Source organism: Carassius gibelio, chromosome A16 (assembly GCF_023724105.1).
Source record: "Carassius gibelio isolate Cgi1373 ecotype wild population from Czech Republic chromosome A16, carGib1.2-hapl.c, whole genome shotgun sequence".
Taxonomy (NCBI): domain Eukaryota; kingdom Metazoa; phylum Chordata; class Actinopteri; order Cypriniformes; family Cyprinidae; genus Carassius; species Carassius gibelio.
Window position 1 is genome coordinate 28,761,617 of NC_068386.1, and position 13,252 is coordinate 28,774,868.

Genomic DNA, 13,252 nt, shown 5'->3' on the forward strand with positions numbered 1-13,252 from the left:
AGAATGACTTGTCTTTTATGTGTACATTTTTTTTAAGTGTTTAGAAGCTGCACTTTAAAAAAAATAAAAAGACATTTACTGGTTCCTTTTTTACTATTATTTCAAAAAATCACTACGACAAAACCATTCAAGCTATCCAAAATTCATTCACACCTGTTCTGTAAGATTAGTTCTTTAAACAGTGGTAAAAGAGGATGTGGTGCTGAACCTTCAAGAGTCACTCAAAACGTATCTGTCCATAAAGCCTATAAAGAATTATTCTTAATATACAGTTCACAATACTTCAGCTTGTTATTCTAATTAAGTGAGGGTCATTTTTATCAGTAAAATTCCTAAAATACATATTATTTTATTTGAAAGATTTCTATAAATTATTTAAATCATACTCGTTTCTACAATAATTATTTAAAAGTAATCCTATAGCTCCCTCTGGTGGCCATTATTGGTACTAAGAATTGCAAGCTTGATTTATAAGTTATGATAGTTTTAATTTTAGGCTGGCTCTTGAAAATGAAAAAGCTATGAAACTTACTGTGCTTCCTTCAAATGAGGACTTCTACTTATATAAAAAATTATGAAGAGTTAGAATGAAAAAATTTAAAGATATAGTAAAATAACTATTGTATTTTTTTATGTTACATTAATAAATCTCTATGGCAACACCATTTAAGCTATCCTAAACCCATTCACAATTTAACATCTCAGTATATTGGCATCATGTTGAAAAAGGAGTATGGAGTAGTATGAGGAGGAGTATGAATTCATTTACAGGCTGATTTTATCATAAATCCACAATAAAATTTATTTTTCTGTTCTGTATGAATCTGTGTTGTTGTTTGTTTATTTTTATCTTTTATTTTTCATAGGAAGATAACTGATCCTTTACTCTCCTTTTTAATAAATGTGCTTATAAACCAAAAACAAGCTATTTATAGCTGTATTTATAAACTGCTTACTACTGACTATTAATATTGGGACAAGGCTTTATAAAGCATGAACTGACTATTTACTTTTTGAGTTTGAAATTATTATTTGCAGCACAAATTAGGGTTTTTTAGGATTTTTAAAAATCCCTAAAACTGTCAGAAAAGGATAAGGCCTAAGATTTCTATGTGAGTGGCTACATTTATTTGTTTTATAACTATAATGCATAAACTATGAAATTATACAAAATGTATAAAAAAGTACAACAGTCATTGTTTTCCAATGTTTTTTTTTTTTTTTTTTTTTTTGGATTTACATTTAAAAAATTAGCCTACTGCAATCATTCTAAACAGCTTGAATAAAACCTGTCAATATTTATTATAGACCACTGTAACTGTGTATAATCTAACAAACAAGTTTATTATGAAAATAAAAGTGTGTACACCAGATAAATTGGACGATAAAGAAATTGCTAACAATAGTATAATAGAGCATGTTTTAGGTTTTTAGGCGTTTAGATGCAGATATGGACAAATCAAATGTAAAATAAAATGTAATTGATTTAATTAAATATAGATTAATTCTTGTTAGAGCAAAATAATAAATAAATAAATAAATACGTACACACATTAAAAAAGCAGCCAAGATGAATGAATTTCATTTTTTATATAGATTAAAATTGAAGACAGAAGCAGCTGGTATATGCGGTCACTTAATATTAAAATCCAGTAGATCCACTTCAGATATATTTCTCAACAGTTTATGTTCACGTGGCTGTTTTCGTTTATAGTCGCCAAGCTATTATGTGTTTTGAAATAATCTTGTCCGTGATGTGTTCGTTAGTACGACGAAAGCCAGAATCCTGCAGCTCGAGAGATATGTTATTCTGCCAGTCTCGCTTTCAAATAGTCTTGCGCACTTAAACGGGTCACAAACACCTGCATTTACCTCTTGATGTGTTACAATGGGTTTATTGTGTGCATTTGTGGTAATGTTTTATTTAAAAAAGCTCTTAAACAAGAATAAATTCGTTTGTTTTGAGCTGGACACTGTACGCGCTGATCGGAGGCGTGATTTCAGATAGGCAGCCACAAATATTTCATTTTCACACAAACAGTTCAAAAACATCTGAATTTAGCTCTTGGTGTGTTCTAATTGGTTGATTGTGTGATATCTCTGTAATAATTTATTTTTAAAAGCTATAAAACAGGAATAAATTAGTTTTTTCTGAGCTCTTTACTCCAGACTCTTGTGATCACAGCGGTGATTCATCTCTCCTATTTCTCACGTATCTCTGGCCAGAAATAATTTATCCATGAGCCCTGAACCGGTAATAATCAGATATGTTGGTTTAGCTTGTCAGTGTGAATTAAATCTAAGTATTTATTTGTATTTTTAACCGATTTAAAAGTGAAAGTAAAAGTCCGGTAATTGCACCTGTAGGGGCGCAATTTCTCTCAGACAATGGAAGTCTGAAGCACACATACTCAAACAGAGGGACAGAGTGAGATGAGATGTCTGAGAGTTTTTTAATTTTCTGTTATCCATACAGTGTTGTAAAGTCTTGAAACTATGCATATTTCCTCAGAATGACTTTTTCATCTGTATGAAAAAATTCTTTGACGTGTTTGGAAGTTGCATTTTAAAAATACAATAATGATTCCCTTTGTAAGGTAATTTCAAAAAATCACCACGGCAAAACCATTCAAGCTATCCAAAATCCATTCACAATTTAAGTTCCTATCAGAAATACTGATGTGTGTTCAGAGTTTTGTGAAATTCTAAGTATGGTATTTGCCTCAAAATCACCTGAGAAGTATTCCAGTTTGACATGTTGCCACGCCAACAATTTTTTAGATATCAATATCCCCCTTGCAGATTTATATCGGCTGTGTTTTAACATTATTCTGATGAAGTTTGAAGCAAATCGAGTAATAATAAGATGCTGAATTCAAATCATTTTGAAAATGACACACTTCCTTCTGCCAGTTGGTGGCGCTATAACTTTGACTCCTAATAGTCACATATATGCGATCGACATCATACAACGAATAATCTGATGAAGTTTGATTAAAATCAGGAAATGTATGTGGATGGTATTAGACACTTCCTGTTTCTCATTTCTCGCCATAATTTCAACGCCTCGCCACGAGCAAACCGTTCGAGATATCAAAAATCCCCTGGCAATTTTTCATCCCCAGTGTCTTGAGATCATGTTGACCGAGTTTGGCGGCAATCGAGAAAAAAACCTATGACAAGTATTTCAAATTCCAGAGCATGCGCTTTTTACATAACTCTAAATAGCTGACTTCCTGTTGGGTGGAGCCTATGACATGCAATATGAAAGTTGTTCGGCACGATGAGATCTATATGTGTACTGAGTTTCATATGAATATGTGCAAGTATGTGTGAGCTATATATCAACATTTATGACTGTGTTCCAGGGGGCGCCGTAGAGCCCCTGTGCCACGCCCGGGTCCCAGCCTCTGCAGGCTCCTAAAGGCCACAGATTCCAAAGTGTGCGCAAATTTTCAAGAGTTTTTGAGTATGTTAAGGACCCCCAAAGCCCCCACAACTTTGACGAAAAATTTGAATACTAAACCCTAAATAGCCAACTTCCTGTTGGGCGGAGCCTATGATATGCAATACAAAAGTTGTTTGGATTGATGAGATTTATATGTGTACCGAGTTTCATACGTCTACGAGCAAGAATGTATGATATATGGCCCTCCATATTCCAGGGGGCGCTGTAGAGCCCCTGTGCCACGCCCGTGTACCATCTCTGCCCGGCCCTAATGGCCGCAGGTTCCAATCTGTGTGCCAATTTTCAAGACTTTTTAAGCACGTTAAGGGCCCCAAAAGCCCCCGAGACGTTGAAAAAAAAAAATAATAAATAATAATAATAATAAAAAATAATCCTAAGGAAAACAATAGGCCTCTCGCCCTTTGGGCTTGAGCCCTAATAATAATAATAATAAAAAAAAATAATCCTAAGGAAAACAATAGGCCTCTCGCCCTTTGGGCTTGAGCCCTAATAATAATAAACGGAGCAATTCCAAGAGGGTCCTCACACCATCGGTGCTCGGGCCCTAATAATAAACGGAGCAATTCCAAGAGGGTCCTCACACCATCGGTGCTCGGGCCCTAATAAACAAAGCAGATACAATAGGGTCCTCACACCATCGGTGCTCGGGCCCTAATAATAATAAACGGAGCAATTCCAAGATGGTCCTCACACCATCGGTGCTCGGGCCCTAATTAAAGCTGCAAGCAGCGATGAACGGGCCCTCGCACCCGGGCTCACCGGCAGGGATTGGCTTTAGTAAATAGGTGAGCGGTGAGAAATATGCATTTAAAATCATAAATATAAGTGGAATATATCAAAGTTATTCCATATATGTGCCAATCTTCCTGTTGCCAGCAGGTGGAACTATCATTATAATGGAATATTTTCCTTCAGATGTGTTCAGGCCAAGACTCTTATCGAACATTTGAAGTTTGGGGAAGATCGAATATTTTAAGCCTGAGTTACAACAACTTCTATTCCTATGGCGAGACATCAATTTTGTCATGGCGCTATGGACACGACCTTTAACAAAAACTCAAGATAGACTGACCACAATAAAGACATTAATGTCAAAAAATTTCTAGGAGTAGTTTGTCGCAGTGTAAAATATGACAGTTCCTGTTGCCAATAGGGGGCACTATATATCTTTGTTGTTCTGTCCTTTCATCTGCTCACTGCATTTGTTTACTGTGTCTTACAAGTGGTTTTTAAAAGTAAAAATTATTTCAATTTCAGTCTCTTTCAATATAAGTGTTTATATAAATGTTAATTAAAGCTTAGTTAAAATATTTTAATACATTATTAATAATATTTTTTTAATTACATTTTTATTTTACGATTAGTATATGTACTGTGAAATAACATACATAATAATATTTTTAATGATAGGAATAACTAACATAAAAAAAGATTAATAAATGATCTGAAAAATAGATTGTTCATTGTTAGTTCATGTTAGTTAATGCATTAACTAATGTAAACCAAAAAGAGCTTATTCACACTTTTCATGATCTATAACTATTTTTAAAAATAATTTTATTGATCTATAAACATTTCTGAAATTATTATATAAAACTATATTAACAGTAAAATTCATTAGCTTTTTAAAATACATATTATTTTACTTTGAAATATTTTTATAAATGATTTAAATGCTTTATACACGTTTCTAAAACAATTATTTAAAAGTAATCCTATAGCTCCATCTGGTGGTGGCCATGATAGGTATTATACACTGCACGTTTGGTGTTGCTATCTGAACCAGTCCGAATGAAACGTTCTTAAATGGAGCACGAGAACAGGACAGACTGTGCATATGCCTATGCAAGGCCAGGTTCACAAGCTCTATCTGTAATGCATATTTTTTTCAGAGCCCATGTTAATGGATCAGAGCATTCACACTGCACATGGGAAAAGATGTGAACAGAAAAGGTTAGAAGTAGAAAGGTGTGAAAAGAATGAATATCTAGTGCATGAGCATAGAGAGAGTTGTGAGTGGACAGGACACAGTTTGAGCAGAGGAAACGGGTTTTAAGTGCGCGCACGCTCTCCGAGCAAAAGCAGCATGTATCAGAGGACGCGTTTTTTGACAAAGTAAAGGAAATGTGCATGCAAGTGGAGAGATTCATGCTCGCCCATTATTTAAATGTGTTTTTGCGTTACAATAATGTCATGGAACGTTCTGCTACGCCCTCCTCTGGCGGTATCAGATCCCTCTCTCCTGAATATTAGGACTGCATTTCCCAGTGTCCCTCTCCCCAATCATCCCCGTCTAACCCTGCTTAATTATCTTGATTACCTTCTAGTATTTTCACCTGCACCTTGTGTTCTCCCCTTTATATTGACTGGTATTCCCTTTTATATTTTGTGAAGTTTTGATTTACCCCTGGTCTGTATTGTTATTATCTCTGATCGTTGTAACCCTATTGAGGAGTTTATCTAAGTTCTCTACGAACGTCTGCTTAAGTTCCTTTTCATTGCCAGCCTGAGTATATGTCAGCTGTTCTCTGCTTACTCACCTGTATTAATAAACTGCTGCAGATGGATCTAACTGACTCCGCCGTTTCATCACAGAAAACTTCACCAACTCAAGATCCAGCAGAGTTTCGTCACCTCGCCAATGAGGTTTCATCCCAGGCAGCGGTGCTCGCTTCACATCAGCGGCAGCTGTTAAAACTAACCTCGCTCACAGAGGAACTTGTCAGATCTGTTCAGGCACTAACCCCGCAGATTGCAGCGGCTAATCAGGCCGCAGCTCCCACCGCACCTGTCCCTCCGCTGCCAGTCGTGAGTACGATCTCAAACAATCCAAGATTATCCCTGCCTGAAAAGTATGACGGTTCACCCTCCACTTGCAAGGGATTTTTGTTGCAGTGCGAGCTCTATCTAAGCCAGCAGGCTCGAGAACATCGCACCGATGAGGGCCGCATCTTTCTCATCTGCACCCTGCTTACGGGAAAAGCGCTGGAGTGGGCAACGGCACTATGGTCAGGAGGTCAGCTCACGTCTATTTCCTATGATGCTTTTGTCACCCTATTCAGGGAGGTGTTTGAGCACCCAGCTGGAGGAAAGGATCCAGGGGAACTGTTACTCGCCCTGCGGCAAGGGAATTCCACTGCAGCGGATTACACTCTCTCCTTTCGTACGCTCGCCGCTCAGACCGGCTGGGGGGAGGATCCTCTCAAACTACTATATCGGAAGGGGTTGAATACGGAGCTGCAGGGGGAACTTGCTTGTCGTGATGATGGAAAGACTCTCAGTCAGATCATGGAACTTGCCATCCGGCTCGATCATCTCATCCGGGCTCGCCGCACTCCAGTCAGGACCAGCCTGAATTTCAACCCGGTATGCACCTCAGAGCCCGAGCCCATGCAGATTGGATACACCCAGCTCTCCGAGGCGGAACGTGAGAGGAGAAGGCGCAATCGTTTATGCATGTACTGCGGTCAGGCTGGTCATTTCAGGGCTTCCTGCCCGGTGAAACCCACTTCTCGGAACCCCGCTGCGGTGAGTCCACGTTCACTCTCTTCCCAAGCTCTCATTGTGGAAATTTCATTAATTATTAATGGGCAGGTTATAAAATCGAGGGCTTTTATAGACTCGGGAGCTGCTGGAAATTTTATTGACGCAACCTTTGCAAAAACTCATCAAATCTCTCTCCGCTCTTGTGAACCCTCTGTGACAGTGACAGCTTTGGACGGGCGCCCCCTGGGGACAGGGCAGCGCCAGTACATCACACCACCTCTCAACCTCAGCATCGGCTCGCAACATAGGGAGACCATCCAATTCTACACTATTCATTCACCACTTCATCCTATGATTCTGGGGTTTCCGTGGCTGGAGAGACACAACCCGCAAATTTCCTGGTCTGAGAGGAGGATTACCCAGTGGTCTTCGTCGTGTCTGAATAAATGCATGCCCGCTGTCCAGGGTCCTGAATTGAGTGCCAGCCCCTCCGTGGACGTTAATCTACAGGAAATCCCCGCTGTTTACCATGACCTTGCCCAAGCATTCAGCGAGCGGGAAGCCTCACACTTACCTCCCCATCGTGCTGTTGACTGTGCTATTGAGCTCCTGCCGGGTACCATGCCACCACGCGGTCGTGTATACCCCCTATCTCAGCCAGAGACCGAGGCCATGAATTTGTATATAGAAGAACAGCTTGCCAAAGGCTTCATTACCCCCTCAACATCTCCTGCTTCTGCCGGTTTCTTTTTTGTCAAGAAGAAGGATGGGGGTCTCCGACCGTGCATAGACTATCGGGGTCTCAATGAGATAACTGTCAAATACCGGTATCCTCTGCCTCTGGTCCCAGCTGCTCTTGAAATGCTCCGCACGGCCCGATATTTCACAAAGCTCGACCTACGAAATGCTTACAACCTTTCGTATTTGGGAGGGTGATGAGTGGAAGACGGCGTTTTCGACAACCACCGGCCATTATCAATATCGGGTCATGCCGTTCGGCCTTTCCAACAGTCCTTCAGTTTTTCAAGCGTTTGTCAACGAGATCTTCAGAGACCTGCTCAATCGGAGTGTAATTGTGTATATTGACGACATCCTGATTTATTCAGACAACCTTGAAACGCACGTTCAGGATGTGCGAGCTGTTCTCAAACGCCTCATCGAGCACCAGTTGTATGCGAAGATACAGAAGTGCGAATTTCATCAGACGCGGATCTCGTTCTTGGGTTACATCATCAGCGCAGACGGAGTTGTGATGGATGACAAAAAGGTACAAGCTGTGGTTAACTGGCCTCGTCCCACGTCAGTAAAAGAGCTTCAGCGCTTCTTGGGCTTCGCAAACTTCTACCGCCGATTCATTCGAAATTTCAGCATGATTGTGGCTCCTCTCACTTCTTTACTCCGAGGAGGAGGACGTTTCCGCTGGTCATCGGAATGCACTGCGGCATTTGAGAGTTTAAAGAAGAGATTCACCACATCACCCATTCTCCATCACCCAGATCCTGAGAGAGAGTTTATTGTGGAAGTGGATGCTTCTAACACGGGCGTGGGTGCCATTCTGTCACAACGTCATGGTAGTCCAGCTAAAATGTACCCCTGCGCATTTTATTCCCGTAAACTCAATGCAGCAGAGCGCAACTATGATGTGGGCGATCGAGAACTTCTGGCGATGAAGGCTGCCTTTGAAGAGTGGAGGCACTGGCTGGAGGGGGCGTGTCATCCTTTCACTGTGCTTACGGACCACAGAAATCTGGAGTATCTCAAATCCGCCAAATGTCTGAATGCTCGCCAGGCGCGCTGGTCTCTCTTCTTCTCCCGATTTAATTTCAGAGTCACTTTCAGACCAGGTTCTAAGAACGGCAAGGCGGATGCTCTCTCACGCCAGTTCGACAGTAAGGACGAGTGTTCTGAACCAGTTCCCATTCTGCCCTCATCTCTCATTGTCGCACCAGTACAGTGGGATAACATCACGGAGGTTTCTACAGCTCAGCAAAAACAGCCCGTACCACCGGAGTGTCCGGGGGACCGCCTCTTTGTTCCTCCCGAGCTCCGCGACCGTGTCCTCCAATGGGTTCATTGCACTCCCAGCGCGGGGCATCCAGGTATCACGGCCACCACTCAGCTAGTCTCCAATCGCTTCTGGTGGCCTTCCCTTCGAACTGACGTGATCAAGTTTGTTCATCAGTGTTCCACCTGTAACATGGTCAAGTCTTCTCACCTGAAACCAGCTGGTCTCTTACAGCCTCTGCCGGTGCCGCAACGCCCTTGGTCCCATATCGCCGTGGATTTTGTCACGGACCTTCCCCAGTCCCAGGGTTTCAACACCATCCTCTCGGTAATAGACCGGTTTTCAAAATCATGCCGTTTCATCCCTTTGTCTGGTCTTCCCACAGCCTTAAAGACCGCCGAGGCCCTCCTCAATTATGTGTTTCGGCTTTTTGGCCTTCCTGAGGACATTGTAACTGACCGAGGCCCTCAGTTTACTTCTCGTGTATGGAGGGAACTATGCTCAAAGCTCAATATTAACGTAAGCCTCACCTCGGGCTACCATCCTCAGGCCAACGGGCAGGTTGAGAGGTTGAATCAGGACCTAACTCGTTTCCTACGGACCTATTGCCATCAAAATCAGCAGGAGTGGAGTCATTTCCTTGTATGGGCTGAATACGCGCAGAATTCGTTAGTTAAGCACGCCACTGGACTGACACCGTTTCAGTGTGTCCTGGGATTTCAGCCTCCGCTCTTTCCGTGGGCGGGCGAGCCCTCCGATCTCCCGGCAGTAGATTCCAGGCTTCGGCGCAGCGAGGCCACTTGGGATGCTGCTCATGTGCATTTACAGTGGGCCATTCGCAAATATCAGCACTACGCGGATCGGAGGCGACGCGGGGGTCCCCGGTACCATCCCGGGCAGTGGGTGTGGCTTTCAGCCCGAGATCTCCGTCTCAAACTACCCAGCAAGAATTTATCCCCTCGCTTCATTGGTCCTTTCAAGATTCTGCGTCAGATCACCCCGGTCTCATTTAGGTTGGCTCTTCCCTCTCATTACAAAATCTCACCTACCTTTCATGTGTCTCTTTTCAGACCCGCAGTCACCCCCAGGAGAGAGGAGGGTCAGGAGGGGAACACACAGGTGCAGAATCCTCCCATTGAGGTTGGCAGTGCGGAGGCCTACCGGGTGCGAGCAGTACTGGACTCCAGACGACGTGGTGGGGCTTTACAGTACCTTATTGACTGGGAGGGGTACGGTCCAGAGGAACGGTCCTGGGTCAGGTCGCAGGACATTCTGAAACCCTCTCTACTTACCAGCTTTCATCATGACCATCCTGACCGACCTGCTCCCAGACCCCGAGGAAGACCCCACCGACGTTCTGGTCCTCGCTTCCGGAGCCGCTCGCAGGGAAGGGGCTATGTCATGGAACGTTCTGCTACGCCCTCCTCTGGCGGTATCAGATCCCTCTCTCCTGAATATTAGGACTGCATTTCCCAGTGTCCCTCTCCCCAATCATCCCCGTCTAACCCTGCTTAATTATCTTGATTACCTTCTAGTATTTTCACCTGCACCTTGTGTTCTCCCCTTTATATTGACTGCTATTCCCTTTTATATTTTGTGAAGTTTTGATTTAACCCTGGTCTGTATTGTTATTATCTCTGATCGTTGTAACCCTATTGAGGAGTTTATCTAAGTTCTCTACGAACGTCTGCTTAAGTTCCTTTTCATTGCCAGCCTGAGTATATGTCAGCTGTTCTCTGCTTACTCACCTGTATTAATAAACTGCTGCAGATGGATCTAACTGACTCCGCCGTTTCATCACAAATAACATGCTCTCGCTACTCCGTCTGCACCACATACACATACTGTATACACTCTGCAAACAGTGAACCTGTATAATGTATAATAAATCTATTTCAACATCTGAAGCATCGCTACAATGAGCTCTATGACCAATGCATGACAAGAAGACATAAGCCTAAAAATTCAGCACTCCTGAATATGAGCTTTTCACTTCAAGCCTTCGAGGACAATTATATATATCACTCATAAATCATGAAATACCAGATCTATAGTATTTATTAAGATTGATGTGATTTGAAATTGGTAAACTGTGCTTGGAAAAAAATTTCATCAGAATATCAACGTGCCTTATTATTATGCACTTTGTGAAAAAGCATTTTTAACAATTTTTTTGATCTACAAGAATTTGTAAAATATGTTTGCCTGCATTACAGCTTAGTCTTTATCTGTGAGCTGAACTGTTTTACTGTTAAATCAGCAAGATTGTGTAAATTCAGGTCATGTCATGTCATGTCACAGAATGTCTGTCATAGGTCAGTATCAAATAAGTTTAAAATTATTATCAGAATAAAAAAAAATATATACAAGTCATTGTGTATGTATTTAAAAAAAAATATTTTGCAATTAACATAATTCTTAACCTAATTATTTAAAATCATTTTGTCTGAGCCCTACAAATTGTACTAGGTTTTTTTCGTCCCTAAAAATGAGAGATTTCTTAAGCTGTAATGATGAAAAAATTCAACAACACACAATTACAGTTTTTTTTCTGGTGATTAAAGAGATGTTAACTCTCTCTCTCTCTCTCTCTTCTCTCTCTCTCTGTCAGGCAGGCCCTCAAGCACCCCTCCCCCTCCTTTCCCTCACACAGAGAGAATGCCAGAGACTGAGATCAGATGTCTGACAGTTTTATAATTTTATTTTAATCATACAGTGTTGTAAAGTCATGAAACTATGCATATTTCCTCAGAATCGCATGTTCTCTAAATGAAAAAATGGTTTTGAAATGTTTGGAAGCTGCAATTTAAAAATACTAGACAATTAATGTTTCCCTTTTTAATGTTATTTCAAAAAATCAACACGGCAAAACCGTTCAAGCTATCCAAAATCCATTCGCAATTTAAGTTCCTCAATGTTTTTTCAACATATAGACAAAGTTTGGTGTGTATAGTGCACTTCCCCTGTGAGGAGTATGCATTAATTCACAGCCGAATTTGCCCAAAAATACATATTCAAATCAAAATAGCTGACTTCCTCTTGGTCGTAGCTTATGACTGTGAATTAGAAAATTGTCCGTCTTGATAAGAACAATTTATTTACCAAGCTTGGTGTCTGTAGCTAAAACTAACCCCCCACTTTTGACAAAAGGTGGCGCTATAGAGTGCCTCCTTCACGTCCTTTTAAAAGCTTATGCCATTGTCTAGATATCATTAATACTGATATGTGTTCTGAGTTTAATATAAATCTGAGCTTGTTGTCTGCCTCAAAATCACCATAACAGAATATTCAAGTTTGACACGTTGCCATGGCAACACTATATTAGATATCAGTATACCCACAACAGATTTACATCGGCTGTATTTTGTCATTATTCTGATGAAGTTTGAAGCAAATCGAGTAAAAATAAGACGCTGAATTAAAAGAATTTTGAAAATGACACACTTCCTGCTGCCAGTTGGTGGCGCTGTAACTTTGACACCTTATAGTTACATATATGCGAGCAACATATTAAAATGAACAAACCGATGAAGTTTGATGAAACTCAGGAAATGTATGTGGATGTTATTAGGCACTTCCTGTTTCAAATTTTGTGCCCTAATTTCAACGCCTCACCACGGGCGAACCGTTCGAGATATCAAAAATCCTCGCAATTTTTCATCCTCAATGTCTTGAGATCATGTTCACCAAGTTTTGTGGCGAACGGGTGGAAAACCTCAGAGGAGTATTTCAAATTCCAGAGCATACTTTTTTTAAACAGCCCTGAATAGCTGACTTCCTGTTGGGCTGAGCCTATGACATAGAGTGGGAAAGTTGTTCAGCTCAATGAGATCTATAAATGTACTGAGTTTCATATAAATACATGCAAGTATGTTTGAGCTATGGTTCAGGATTTTCTGACTGTGTTCCAGGGGGCGCTGTAGAGCCTCTGTGCCACGCCCGGGTTCCAGTCTCTGCGGCGACCTGATGGCCGCAGGTTCCAATGTGTATGCCAATTTTCAAGAGTTTTTGAGTATGTTAAGGCCCCCAAAAAACCCCCGGAAGGTTAAAAAAAAAAAATAAGAAGAATAATCCATAGGGGAAAAATAGGGCCCTGTGCCCATTGGCTCGGGCCCTAATTAAAGCTGCAAGCAGCGATGAACGGGTCCTCGCACACGGGCTCACCGGCAGCGAGTGGCTTCAGTAAATAGGTGAACGGTGAGAAACATGCATTTAAACTCATAAATATAAGTGGAATATATCAAAGTTTACTCCATATTTGTGCCAATCTTTGTGTTGCCAGCAGGTGGTGC